The sequence below is a fragment of the Gossypium hirsutum genome, chromosome A08, assembly GCF_007990345.1.
Source record: "Gossypium hirsutum isolate 1008001.06 chromosome A08, Gossypium_hirsutum_v2.1, whole genome shotgun sequence".
NCBI lineage: Eukaryota > Viridiplantae > Streptophyta > Magnoliopsida > Malvales > Malvaceae > Gossypium > Gossypium hirsutum.
Genome location: NC_053431.1, coordinates 5,005,204 through 5,016,830, shown reverse-complemented (window position 1 = coordinate 5,016,830; position 11,627 = coordinate 5,005,204). Strand labels below are relative to the sequence as shown.

The 11,627-nt window shown below is 32.9% G+C and overlaps 2 long non-coding RNA genes and 1 pseudogene across 5 annotated transcripts; 1 reads left to right on the top strand and 2 right to left on the bottom strand.

Moving 5' to 3' along the window:
• Positions 1-665: 665 nt before the first annotated feature.
• Positions 666-3,744, bottom strand: LOC107949369 (putative pentatricopeptide repeat-containing protein At1g09680; annotated as a pseudogene).
• A 2,018-nt stretch (positions 3,745-5,762) lies between these two features.
• LOC107949357 (uncharacterized) lies at positions 5,763-7,509 on the bottom strand. Of its 4 annotated transcripts, none has more exons than XR_005900049.1 (3): positions 7,356-7,509; positions 6,932-7,082; positions 5,763-6,157 (listed from the first exon to the last, which is right to left on the bottom strand). It is a non-coding gene; the product is annotated as an uncharacterized lncRNA (long non-coding RNA). The 4 variants fall into 4 exon arrangements; XR_001697726.2 differs by having other exon boundaries at positions 7,243-7,462; XR_005900048.1 differs by having other exon boundaries at positions 7,162-7,456.
• An 873-nt stretch (positions 7,510-8,382) lies between these two features.
• Positions 8,383-11,117, top strand: LOC107949350 (uncharacterized). Its single transcript, XR_001697719.2, has 2 exons — positions 8,383-8,923; positions 11,085-11,117. It is a non-coding gene; the product is annotated as an uncharacterized lncRNA (long non-coding RNA).
• The last annotated feature ends 510 nt before the right edge of the window (positions 11,118-11,627 follow it).

Genomic DNA, 11,627 nt, shown 5'->3' with positions numbered 1-11,627 from the left:
CCCATTAATTGGCCCTACTTATTTCAGGACAAATAATCCAACTTGATTGATCCAAATTTGATAAAATAAAAATAACTCATCCTCTTAGAATTGTTTGTAGGTTAGTACAGATCAAATTCGAACCAAATTTAAGCATGATTACTTATGCTTGCCCTAGACCAGCTTGATTCAAAATATAAATTTAGAATTTTGTCCAAACCCACTAATGTTTATAAATGATTAACCCAATCCCATTCTAGTCGCCCATATTATTTTTTTTTAATTTTTTAAAAAATATTTATGTTATTTCTAATTTAATAATTTAAAAAATTTCATTTATAGACATTTAACATTTTAAATATGTTTACATAATAATATTATTTATTATCATAAATTTGTTTTTTATATATTATAAATTACATAATATAATATATTAAAAACCTAAAAATTGAGCTAGGTTGTTCTTGAGCTTTAAATGCTTAAACCCGAACTCAATCTATAGTTTAAACAAGTTTAAGTTTTTTTTAGCCAAGTCCAATTTTTAAAGCTAATATTTTTACCCGAAGACAAAACCCAACCCCACCTTTACAATTGTACCGTTTCAACAAGCACAACAAAACGTGAGTAAGCAATAGCCGCAAACCCCCGAAACCAAAATTTGTTAAGAAAGTATGTAGACTTTAGAGTATCATAAAATGAAAGAGCAGATTTGTTGCTGTCTTCTGGAGGGAAGAAAGTTCTGAGTCGACTCATGAAAATCCCGTTCAATAACAACAGCATGCCAATATTTAAATTAGAGCTAAAGACCAAGTTTATCTTCAGTCGCCATAGGTCTCTGCAACCTTTTCTGTAACATGAAAACAATGCTTGTAGAAAATCCATGAGACCTTTAGCTATCTTCATGCCGAACTGACTCAATCAGATGCCTCACATTTTATCCAAACCCGATTTAAATCTTGGGTCTTGGCTCAGGCATGGCTCTGTTACTAGCTTGGGGGCTAAACCATGTTGGGGTTCCTGGACAGTAGCTGTATAGGCTTCTAAATATCTTATGCATTTTGAGAAAAGATGTCCAACAAATTGTATTGGAATGGCTTCATCTGATGCTCAATGTCTAAATCTGTCATGTTGCCTTGTGAACTCCAACCTTTTGAACCTGAACGATTATTGCAACTATTACCTTGTCCTGGGCGATCCCTGGCACTACAATAAAATTTAATGCACAAGAACTGTCAATGCAAAAGTTAAAAAGAAACACACCAGATGTTAGATAAGATTCACTGTCAAGAATCTCAATAACCAAGCCATCTACTAGAGCAAAGGTAATCCAACTGCATCGAAGTCCACAGCTTGCTACAAAAGAAAAACAGAATTCATGTTTGTCCATTCATCTTATAACTATATACACCGAGCTAACCTGCTCAAAAAAGTGTTATCTCCTTGAATGATGTTTTGATGTTCCACTGATCTTGCTAATTAGTGAACTATACGAGGCATAATCTGCTACAAGCCCCATCTCACTTTTTAACTTGCCGAAATCTTTTGGATTTGCCTTCTTGCAATGACCATCTAATAGAATGTTGTATGTAACAGTGTCTGGAACCACCCCCAGATTAAGCATATTATCTAACAGCTTATTAGCATTTCTTAGTTGCCCCTGTTTGCAAAGTCCATTCATAAGCACATTGTAGGTTACAACACCAGGCACATGGCCATCACTCTGCATCAGCTTAAGCAGCTTAAAACCCATCCTTACATCACCCTTCTTACAAAATCCATCCATGACCATAGTATAGGCAGCAGCATCCGGTTTCATACCAGCGTCTAACATCTCCCTCAATGCTCTTTCAGCATCAAGGTGTCTTTCCTCTTTACATAACCCTGAAATAAGGGCTGTGAAAGCCACATCATCAAGCTTAATCCCTTGTTTAATCATTTCCTCTCTAATCCCAATGCTGACTCCATATCTCCCTCTTTACAAAATCCATCTAATAGTATTGTGTACGTGAACTTGTCAGGTTTTAAACCTCTCAAGCTCATCTCAGCAATAAGCTTCTTTGCCCCTTTTAGATCCCCAGCCTTGCATAGACCATTTATAAGTGAATTGTACATAATCAAATCTGGCTTGAATCCTTTTGTCAAAAACTGCTGATATGTTCCCATGGCTAAATCAGTTCTTCCATTTTTGCACATTCCATCAATTAAGCTAGTGAAAATAACATCATTTGGGATCAACCCTCAGTTACACATTTCTTCAAACAGTTCATTTGCTTTGTCCAACCTACTCTCTTTACACAATCCATTGATCAAAACACTGTAAGTAAAAACATCAGGACGGATCCCAGCTTCCTCCATAGCACTTCTCAACCTAAATCCTTCGTCTAAATTCCCTGATTTACAATATCCGTTGATCAAAGTATTGAAACTGACAACTGAAGCATGCAAACCTCTCCTTGCAATTTCATCAAACACCATTTGGGCATCTTTAATTAGACCTTCTCGACACAATTTATTCATCAAAATATTAAAACTATACACATTGGGTGGGAATCCATAATCCAAAATCTCCATATAAAATCCCAAACTGACAATCGGAGAACTTATCTTCATCATTCTATCAAACAAATATTTACAACCCCGAAATGGTACTCTAAGTTTATGCTTCCTTACCAATCTAAAGCACTGAATAGCATCAGAAACAAAACCCAAATCCGTATACGCAATCATTAAGGAATCAAAAACAAAATCACACTGATAGGTACCTTTAGTTTCGAGAACCGAAGCAAAAATCGAAGAAGCCGAGTCTTTCCCTTTGCGAGAGACTAAAAAGTTGAGAAGAAATCGTGCTTGAGGGAGCATATTGTGGGCAACAAGGAAATGGGACATGGCGGAATAAGAATGAAGCGTGTGGCGAAAAGTGGGGTGGGAAGAAAGGAAGTTGAAAAAGGAGAAGAGGGAGTGCGGTGATAATGAGTAAGGATTGAGGACGATGAGGTCGACGACATGAGAGGGAGTAAGGGAAGGAAGGAGTTTACTGAGAGAAACGTGAAGAGGCTTTGTCGGGGAGTTGCTAATTGCGTGAGAGAGGGTAGTGAGAATGGGATTATGGTGGTGAGGAAATGGCGGAGAGTACCAGGCAGAGGGAGAGCGAGATATGGACCTTTTAAGTGTCTGTGACTGCATCGTTGATTGATTTCAAGCAAAATGGTATGGAAGGGAAGGCTACAGTCGTCAGCTACCTAAGTTTGGCTTTGCACTCCAACTTTATAATAAAAAAAATCACTTCAAAATAAATAATATTTCTTAGTTTGTTGACATTAATGTGATTCTATAAAGCATAAGTCACGGTATGCGAGGAACTTCTCGTATTACTGCTGTTTCAGGGCTCTTGTTCTGTCTACTCAAGTAATGGGTCATCTGGCTGATAAAAAGTCTCGACGCCTTATATTTGACATGATGATGGCCTGGGAAGGCCCAGCAGCTGCCAATCTCTAATTAATGTAAGTTTCATATTTTATGTATTTCTTTTTTAGGGTGTGTTTGTGGTCATGCGTGTGCGCCTCCGGGGGAAGAGAAAAGAGGGGGGGGGGGGTGCTGTTCAATCATCTTGCAAAAGAATCAGATGCATGCTTGCTGGCTTCTCTGTGAATGCATGCTACATATATTGTGTGAGAATTCCAAATGGTCTTCTGTAATTAAAACATCTTTTATTGTATTTTGCACAGTCAAACTATTCCTATATAAATGGAATATGGGCTATTTTTTGGGCCATTAATTGTCCAATAAAAGTAAATAATGCTGAAACTTAGAGCACGTTTGGTTCACTGGAATGGAATAAGATTATAATGGAATACAATTGTAATGAAATAAAACTGTAATGGAATAGAGCTGTAATAGCATTATTGTGTTTGGTTGAACGAAATAGATATGTAATAGCATAAAGAAAAAACTAAAATGACCATAATAACCTTAACAGAATTTTTTTTAGATATGGTTATTAAATTTTAATAAGATTATTATTAAATATAATTTAATAAAAATAAAAATAAATAATTTAATCATATTTTAATATAATTATTATTAAATATATTAACAACATTCTTAATATAATTATTTTTATATTAAAATATTTTTTTTTATTTTTTTATTTAATTATATTAAAATATTTAAAAAAATTATTTACTATATTTTAAAATAGTACACTATTATTTGAATGCATTGCTTCAAAAGTTATCTCAATTTTATGATTTCAACTAAAGTTTCATTTGTTATTTACATAATTTTTATATAAAACTTTTTACCTGTGTTATAATAAAAAATTAATTGATTGTATTAAACACAAAATTTTTATTACAAAAAAAATAGAAAAAGTCACAAAGCACCCAAAAGAAAAAGAGCATTTTTTTTTTATTTTTCCTTTTTCAACTAAAAGAAACAAAAATGTTTGTTATCTACATTATAAAATTGGAAAAGGTGATGTTAATCAGAAAGTTTTGCATTAATGATTGCTTTAAAGGAAATGATTAAACAAATTATACCAAATGATATAACCCCAAAAGGCTCAAGATTTGGCTTCTCTTCATTTCTTCTAACAAATGAAAAATTTCACAAAATAATAGATCACAAACAAATAAACAAAAGGTCCATTAGAACATAAAAACCCTATTCTCAATCTCATGGCTCTCACTTCCTGAAGATCAAACCCCATCTTTATCTCTGGTACTCCAATCCATTCATTACTCCAACCATAAACACTCTAATGCACATGCCACTGTGAAAACTATTAAAGAATATAAAAAGAACAATTGCTTATTAGAAGCTTCAGTGATGAATTTAAACCTCTGGAAGCAGTTTTGGATCCCAATTGTGGAGCATTAGATGCTTGTGATCCACTGTTGAATGGAACTCTATTGAATGGAACAAGCTTTCTTCATATCTAAATTCTTAGGACTCCAAATATTCTAGCTACTTTTTCTGTACAGTTTTTCCAGCACATCTAGGCCTTCCCAAGTCTTACCAAACTATACATACATGTATTTTGTACAGTGTATCCGTGTATCCGATTAATATTCCAACACATATAATTAGAGACGAACCTTGACTTGAAACACACGACAATGGATTAAGAAGGCTACCAACACTCGCACGCCAAAGAAATTATGCAATTTCATCACTTTCAAAATGTAAGAAAACAGGGTATATATAGGTATGCCAATTTTCAATAATTTTCCTCAACTTTGGACAAGCCAAAAGGCTGAATTCAAGACCATAAGAAGCTAAAACTTCTAATGAATTTCTTGTATTCTATAACTCCTAACACTCATTTTTCTAAAAGCGTCTATAATCTTGGATAGCAGCATACTTCCTTATCTCAAGGTGAATACATGAGAAGATTATCACTATTTCCCATCAATTCCTTCAATCCCAAGTAAGGTCTCCTACATCGATTAAACGTTTTTGCTTCAAGCTCTATTTCCAGAGTTACTATAAATTCTATAGAAAAAAATACTAGCAGTATATTTATTTGGTCAGTTCTTATTATCATAAAATTAAAAAACTTGTCTGTAACAATTGGAATGAATAACAAATAAGGAGTAAATGTGATAAGAAAGATACAAAATCCAGATTCTGATATTGTATCACAGATCCATTTCATAGTCATTGCACCACAAACTAAAAGAAAAGAAGTCACCATCACATGCTTGGCCCTACAAAAACCATAGACTTTAATTTACAGATAAAAGCTCAAATATAGCATATAGGAGGAGGAAATGGATGGACACTGGAGAAACAATGATTTGTAATTTCATTCCAGGAAAAGGCTGAATATGTTTAATTTCATACCAATTTCTTAGCATCAGAAATTGTTGCTTTCATGTTTACATTACCAAAGTACCTGTAACTGGCTGCATAAATTGAATATTGAAGAGAATAATAAGCAACTATAACAGCTTCTACTATTGCAAAGCCAAGTGAAATCCACCATTTGCAATAGAAAGAAAAAATAACATGCTTTGTAAGCGTCCAATTATTATTATCAAGAACTATACATGTAGCAAGGGCTCTTCTCACTGCTTGAGATGAAAAACTCGACACACATATAACTCTTAATCTTCTCGTGACCATCCAACCCCTCCTTCCTCAACTTCACTAAGGATGGAACAACATGACAGAGTACCTGTTTTCAACCAGTGCAAGAGAACGCACATGAGAAAGCAACAAACAAAAGAACCCATAAAAATAAAAGAAACTTAGGCCAAAAGCAGAAATCTATGGGGTATCTTTCTCTTGGTAAAGAAAAGCATGCCCTTTTTTATCCCCTTTTGATGATAAGTTAACAAATATGTCTATTGAGATCATAGAAGATGGTTACCAGTACTTGAAGAGAAATTCCACCTTACATATACTTTCTCACTCCATCATAAGAACTTGAAGAGAAATTCCCAACAAATATAATTAACCTAAAATAACTTGAATTAACCATTACTTCACTTCCTATAAATCTAAAAATAACATAAATTTCTAAACACCAATATAAAATGCCTACAAAAAATCCAATTCCATCGTTACCTAAAAAAATACAATTGACCATAAACTAACTTCCTATGAAACCAAAACTAATTACTGAGTGAAATTAACATAACTTGCTTAATACCCAGATGAACAAATACAAAATTGAGGATAAATAAAGAATTGTAGCACCAAATGAACTAACATTTGCAGAGATCAAATGAAAAATATTCATTAAAAAAAGGGTCTATAGGGGGGAAAATACCCAACCTTGAATGGGAGATAAGAAGTTGAAAATATATCAGAGACCCATAACAAATTTTGATAATAAAAAATGACCATGGGAAGAGTTATGAAGTTTTGTACAAGAAGAGTTATGAAGTTATGAGGAAGGAGAAATAAAAAACAAGAGCTTATCATAAGAAAAAAAAAGAAAACGTACCGGAGATGAAAATGAAGGGTGAATGTGCTGTTGATTTGGGGAAAAACATTGGAAGAAATCTGGAGCAAAGGAGAAGAAAGCAGGTTATTTTGGGGAAATTTTTTTTACCTTTGGTGTTGAATAGCGATTCAGCGCCCCCACCCCGGAATACCTATTGCAGCATGTGAGGGAATATGAGTGTAATAGCAAATCGGTGGAATGAAGTAAACGATGTAATAGTAAAAAATTACTGTAACGCGAAGAATTAGGCAGGAATGGAATAGCGATTCCATCCAGCCAAACGTGCTGTTAATGCCATCATCTTGTCTTACATGCAGTTAGATAATGATCTGTGAATCGGGATAGAGGCTTTCTCTCGAATAGCTCCTGCAGTTCCAATCATTGCCAATGTGATTATTAGTGAAAATCTTTTTGAGGTTCTTACCATCTCAACAGGTGGTTGGCTTCATTTCTCTGTCAATAACAAGTACCTAAACGGACTGGAGAGGTATAAGCCATTGCCATGTCAATTTCCTATACACTATCATGCCTCTCTTGTTTTTGTTTTGATTCACGTGCATGTTTCAGATGCAAACTTTACTGGTCAAAGACAAAAAAAGAAAAAAAAAAGAAAACTGTGTTTTGCTTTGCTGTTACCCTTAAAGGTTTAGATAGCAACTAATAACCGAATAGGCTATATAGCCAAACTAGAGGGATCCTAAGATAAATTCTCAAAACAAGATTAAATGGCCTGTAAAATACGATCAATCATTAGAAGGAAGACCAAAAAGCCTTGAACTGATAGTCTATTTAAAGAAGTAAATAGTTTATAGCAGGACCTTGGGACTTTGGAACTCGACACCCATCAGTATTGACACCAATTCAATTATTATGAAGGTATCGAAGAAGATCCAACTAATCGCTATAGAGTTTCAAAATTTTCAATCCATATCATCGTTCAATTGAAAATAATTTTGTTTAAATAGTAAGGTTGAATGTTAAGTCTTGGTTATCAAATTAAATGTGGTTGGCAGACAAAGTAAATGGCTAAATAATGAATGCGAGCATTTGTTTCTATAGTGATTCCATGAAAATATATGATGCAGTGTTTGTTAACGGAGTGATTAATTTAAATTGTGTTTTTTATAGTGTCACTCCTATGAGGCATACTTCTGGCTCTGATTTTCTATTCTTTCTCTTGGTTGTTGTCTTAACTTGCAGGAGTTTTACTATCATCTCATTATATATATTGGTATTTTTCAACTTACAGGAGTTGCTTCTTCCGGTGATGGAAGTTGGGAAGTGGCTTCTGTCGCTGGTATATTAGGATGATCCTCTAAAGTCTCCACTATTCTCTTTGATTTCTACATTCATTATTTTCAGGTAAGATATAATTGAATTCTTCTTCGTTATTAACAACATCTTTGGTTGGCTGTAATGCTAAGCCATTACAGTTCAATTCTGTGGGCCCATCCCTATTCTATTGTTTGGTTGGCTGTAATGGGCTATTACAACCCTATTCCATAGAGCGTTATTCAGGGCAAAACTGTAGTTTGCAATTTAGCACTGCCCCCACGGAATACCAATTCAGTGTGAAAAATTTAGGTTAGAGTTCAACTTTACCCTTCCATTTCTTTCTTACGTCTGGACCTTTCTTCATCCATTTCTTTCTCACGTCTGGAGCTTTCTTCTTTCCTTCATTCTTCTTCTCGTTTCCTTTCAACCTCTTCCCAAGTTCCAATGAAGGATTTTTCAATTAGGATTCTATCTAATAACAGTTTATAATTGGTTATCTGTTTGAGTTCCTGTTCCTTTTATTCTCTTTTGTCTGTGTTTATTTTTTTCATCAATTAACTTTAAAGAATGTGTGGATTTGGATGACAAGGAAAGTCTACCTCCATTTCTCGACAAAGAAAACTCATAAACCCTAAAAATACAAAACCCCCAAACCCAGAAAAAAAGCTTAAGCTTGAAGAAATTTAGGAACTTTAATGGTCGGTGGATCAAGATCCGGTAATAGTTAATAGTATTTCAATTTTTTTCCTCCTCCTTTTTGATTGAAGAAATTTGGGAACTTAAGTTTATGGTTTACATTTTTCTTATTTTCTATTTTCACTTCAATCTAAAAATCAAAACTTTACTTTTAAAAAATCGAGTTTTTGGATTTCAAAAAATGGAGTTCGCAATTTTCTTCATGGTCAGAATATTTTAGCTTCTTAAAAAAGGTATAATTCTTCGAAGGTTGTGCAGAACATTTGTGGTTTTGAGCATGGTTCAGTTTTGATTTACTGTCTAAGGTAACATGCTGAAAGTCAATGATTTGTTATTGATTTTCTACTTTTCTTGGAAGCAAGAACCGAGAGTTGTTTGATTGATTTTCTGCAATTTACCAACACTACAGTGGTTGGAACTTGGGATCGATTTCTTTTTTAATCTGGTTTTTTAAGTTATCATCCGTTCAAAGCCTTTTTTGAATCCTTAAGTAATCATTTGTATAAATTCTGACATATTAAGAATGAGCAGTATGGTATAGTGCGTGGTTTATATGATTGCTAATCCTCTCTGGATGTGCCTTTATCTCTTTCTGTTCTTGTGTTAACAATTCTTTTCTTAGTCTGAAACGTAACCTTTTTTTGCAATCACTAGTTGGAGTTTAGAATTCAGTAGTACTGATAGGGCACATTTCTAGACAGTTTCACCGATCACCTCTATTGCTTTCTACAGGAAGGTGAAGGATCATGTTAAAGCCTTCACTATCTTTTTGAAAATATTGAAATAAAATGTATTTTTAAGAGGATGATAGAACTAAGCAATGAGTTTGCAGACATAACTTTTGCTTTAAGAAGGGATCATTATCCATAAAAAGTTTCTCTAATGCATCTTTTGGACATTACCTTCTTTTTGAAGTAGTCACTTGTAGCTGTTGCTTATAAAATCTTCAGAATTATAGTTTTTCATCAAGTATTACAGTAATATTCTCAGATGACCATACTATGAGCTATAACATCAACTAATGGTAGGCTTTAGAATGTCTTGCTTACCAATTTCTAGAAGTTTAGTTTCTCATAAATCTTGCTGTTCTTGTTTATTGTTGACATCTGCACTCTGTTTAATGTGATTCACTTTAGACATCCATCCATTAAGGTTTCTTTTTATTGATTTTCTTTAATGTTGGATTATGTATATTATGTATGTAACCTTAGAAGCAAGATTTTTAATTATGCAAATGCAAGTTTATGTGGAAATTGTGGTACTGATGATACTTTATCAGCTGTTATTCCTAGACCTTCAGTCTTGATTATCGATTTCCACAGTCTTGAGAATTATTTAAGTGTAAATTTCAAGACCTAAATCTCTTGGAACTTGTCATTGTTGTGAATGCTGATAAAAAATTTCTAAAATTTTATTTTGTTTTTAAAATTTATATGAAGGCAATAACTAGGAATAAATTTAGTATGAAATGAATGAGGTTCTTATTCTAAAGTGATAGCTCAATAGAATCTTATGTATTGATTAATAATAGATGTTTCTTCAAAGAATATATAACATTTGAGTTTGGATTTGGTACATAATTTCATATACTCACACCATTTTAATAATAAAATAATATTTTTTTAATCTTTTCATAGTTTCATTTTTGTTTTTAGGCATTTAGCTAAATAACTTATATCCGAGAAATGGATGATTATTTAACTTATTTTTTAGGCAAGGGCTTTGAGTTCCTTGATCTTGGAATAATAATTAGCATATAATATCTGCTCCATCTCTTTTAATGTCAATAAAACTTCATTTGTTTTTCTCTATATGTCTGTGTTTCTAGTTTTGCTGGATTTGCCATGTCAAACAGTTTTTCTTTTTCTTTTTGTGTGCATGTATGTGTATGTATGAAGGATGGACCTAATAATTGTACAAAGGGACAATCTAAACTCTATTACTGCTGATTTTTTGTTAGATTAGAGTGAATTAGATATTAAAGACTGGTTTGCTAATGAGTCCCCTTAAGAAATTCTTTAAACTTAGTTAATATTCTATTTATGGTTATAACATTCTATTGACTGTAGTAGTTGATAACTTATCTTTTTTAGTTGGAACCATTATGTGTTAAATGTGTAGTGGTATATTATTATTTCAACAAGGGGCATGTGGTTTAATAAGGTTGTGTTTTCTTTGGCAGAATTGACTTCAAGATAAGGACCATAGAGCTTGATAAAAAAAGGATCAAGTTGCAAATATTGCTGGGCAAGAGAGGTTTTGTACAATAACTGAGGATGAGCGCTGTTGTGCAATTGAGCAAAATTCCAGATCATCCATCGCAAATGCTCATTTTCTTTAGTTTACCTTCTACTGTGCATTTGGAATAAGTCAAAAGATTTCTTGTTGACCATTAAAAATTATGGTTGTCTTGATGATATTTTGGTAACATTTTGTGTTTGTAATATTTGGATGGTATAATGACATGATAGAATGTCATTAAAATGTTGTAACTTTTTGAGGTTGTAAAATTTTATAACATATGGATTATGACATATAAACTAATGAAATCATGTCACTTTTTTGTTAATATATGAATATTATGTTTGGATGTGAAATATAATTCTCAAATTATTTATTATTTCTAATATTTTGTTTTTTATTGTAGAATATTTGAATTATTTGTTTCACTAATGATATTTTAGCACATTAAATATGTATTGCAGTTTAAATATAATAAAGTAGA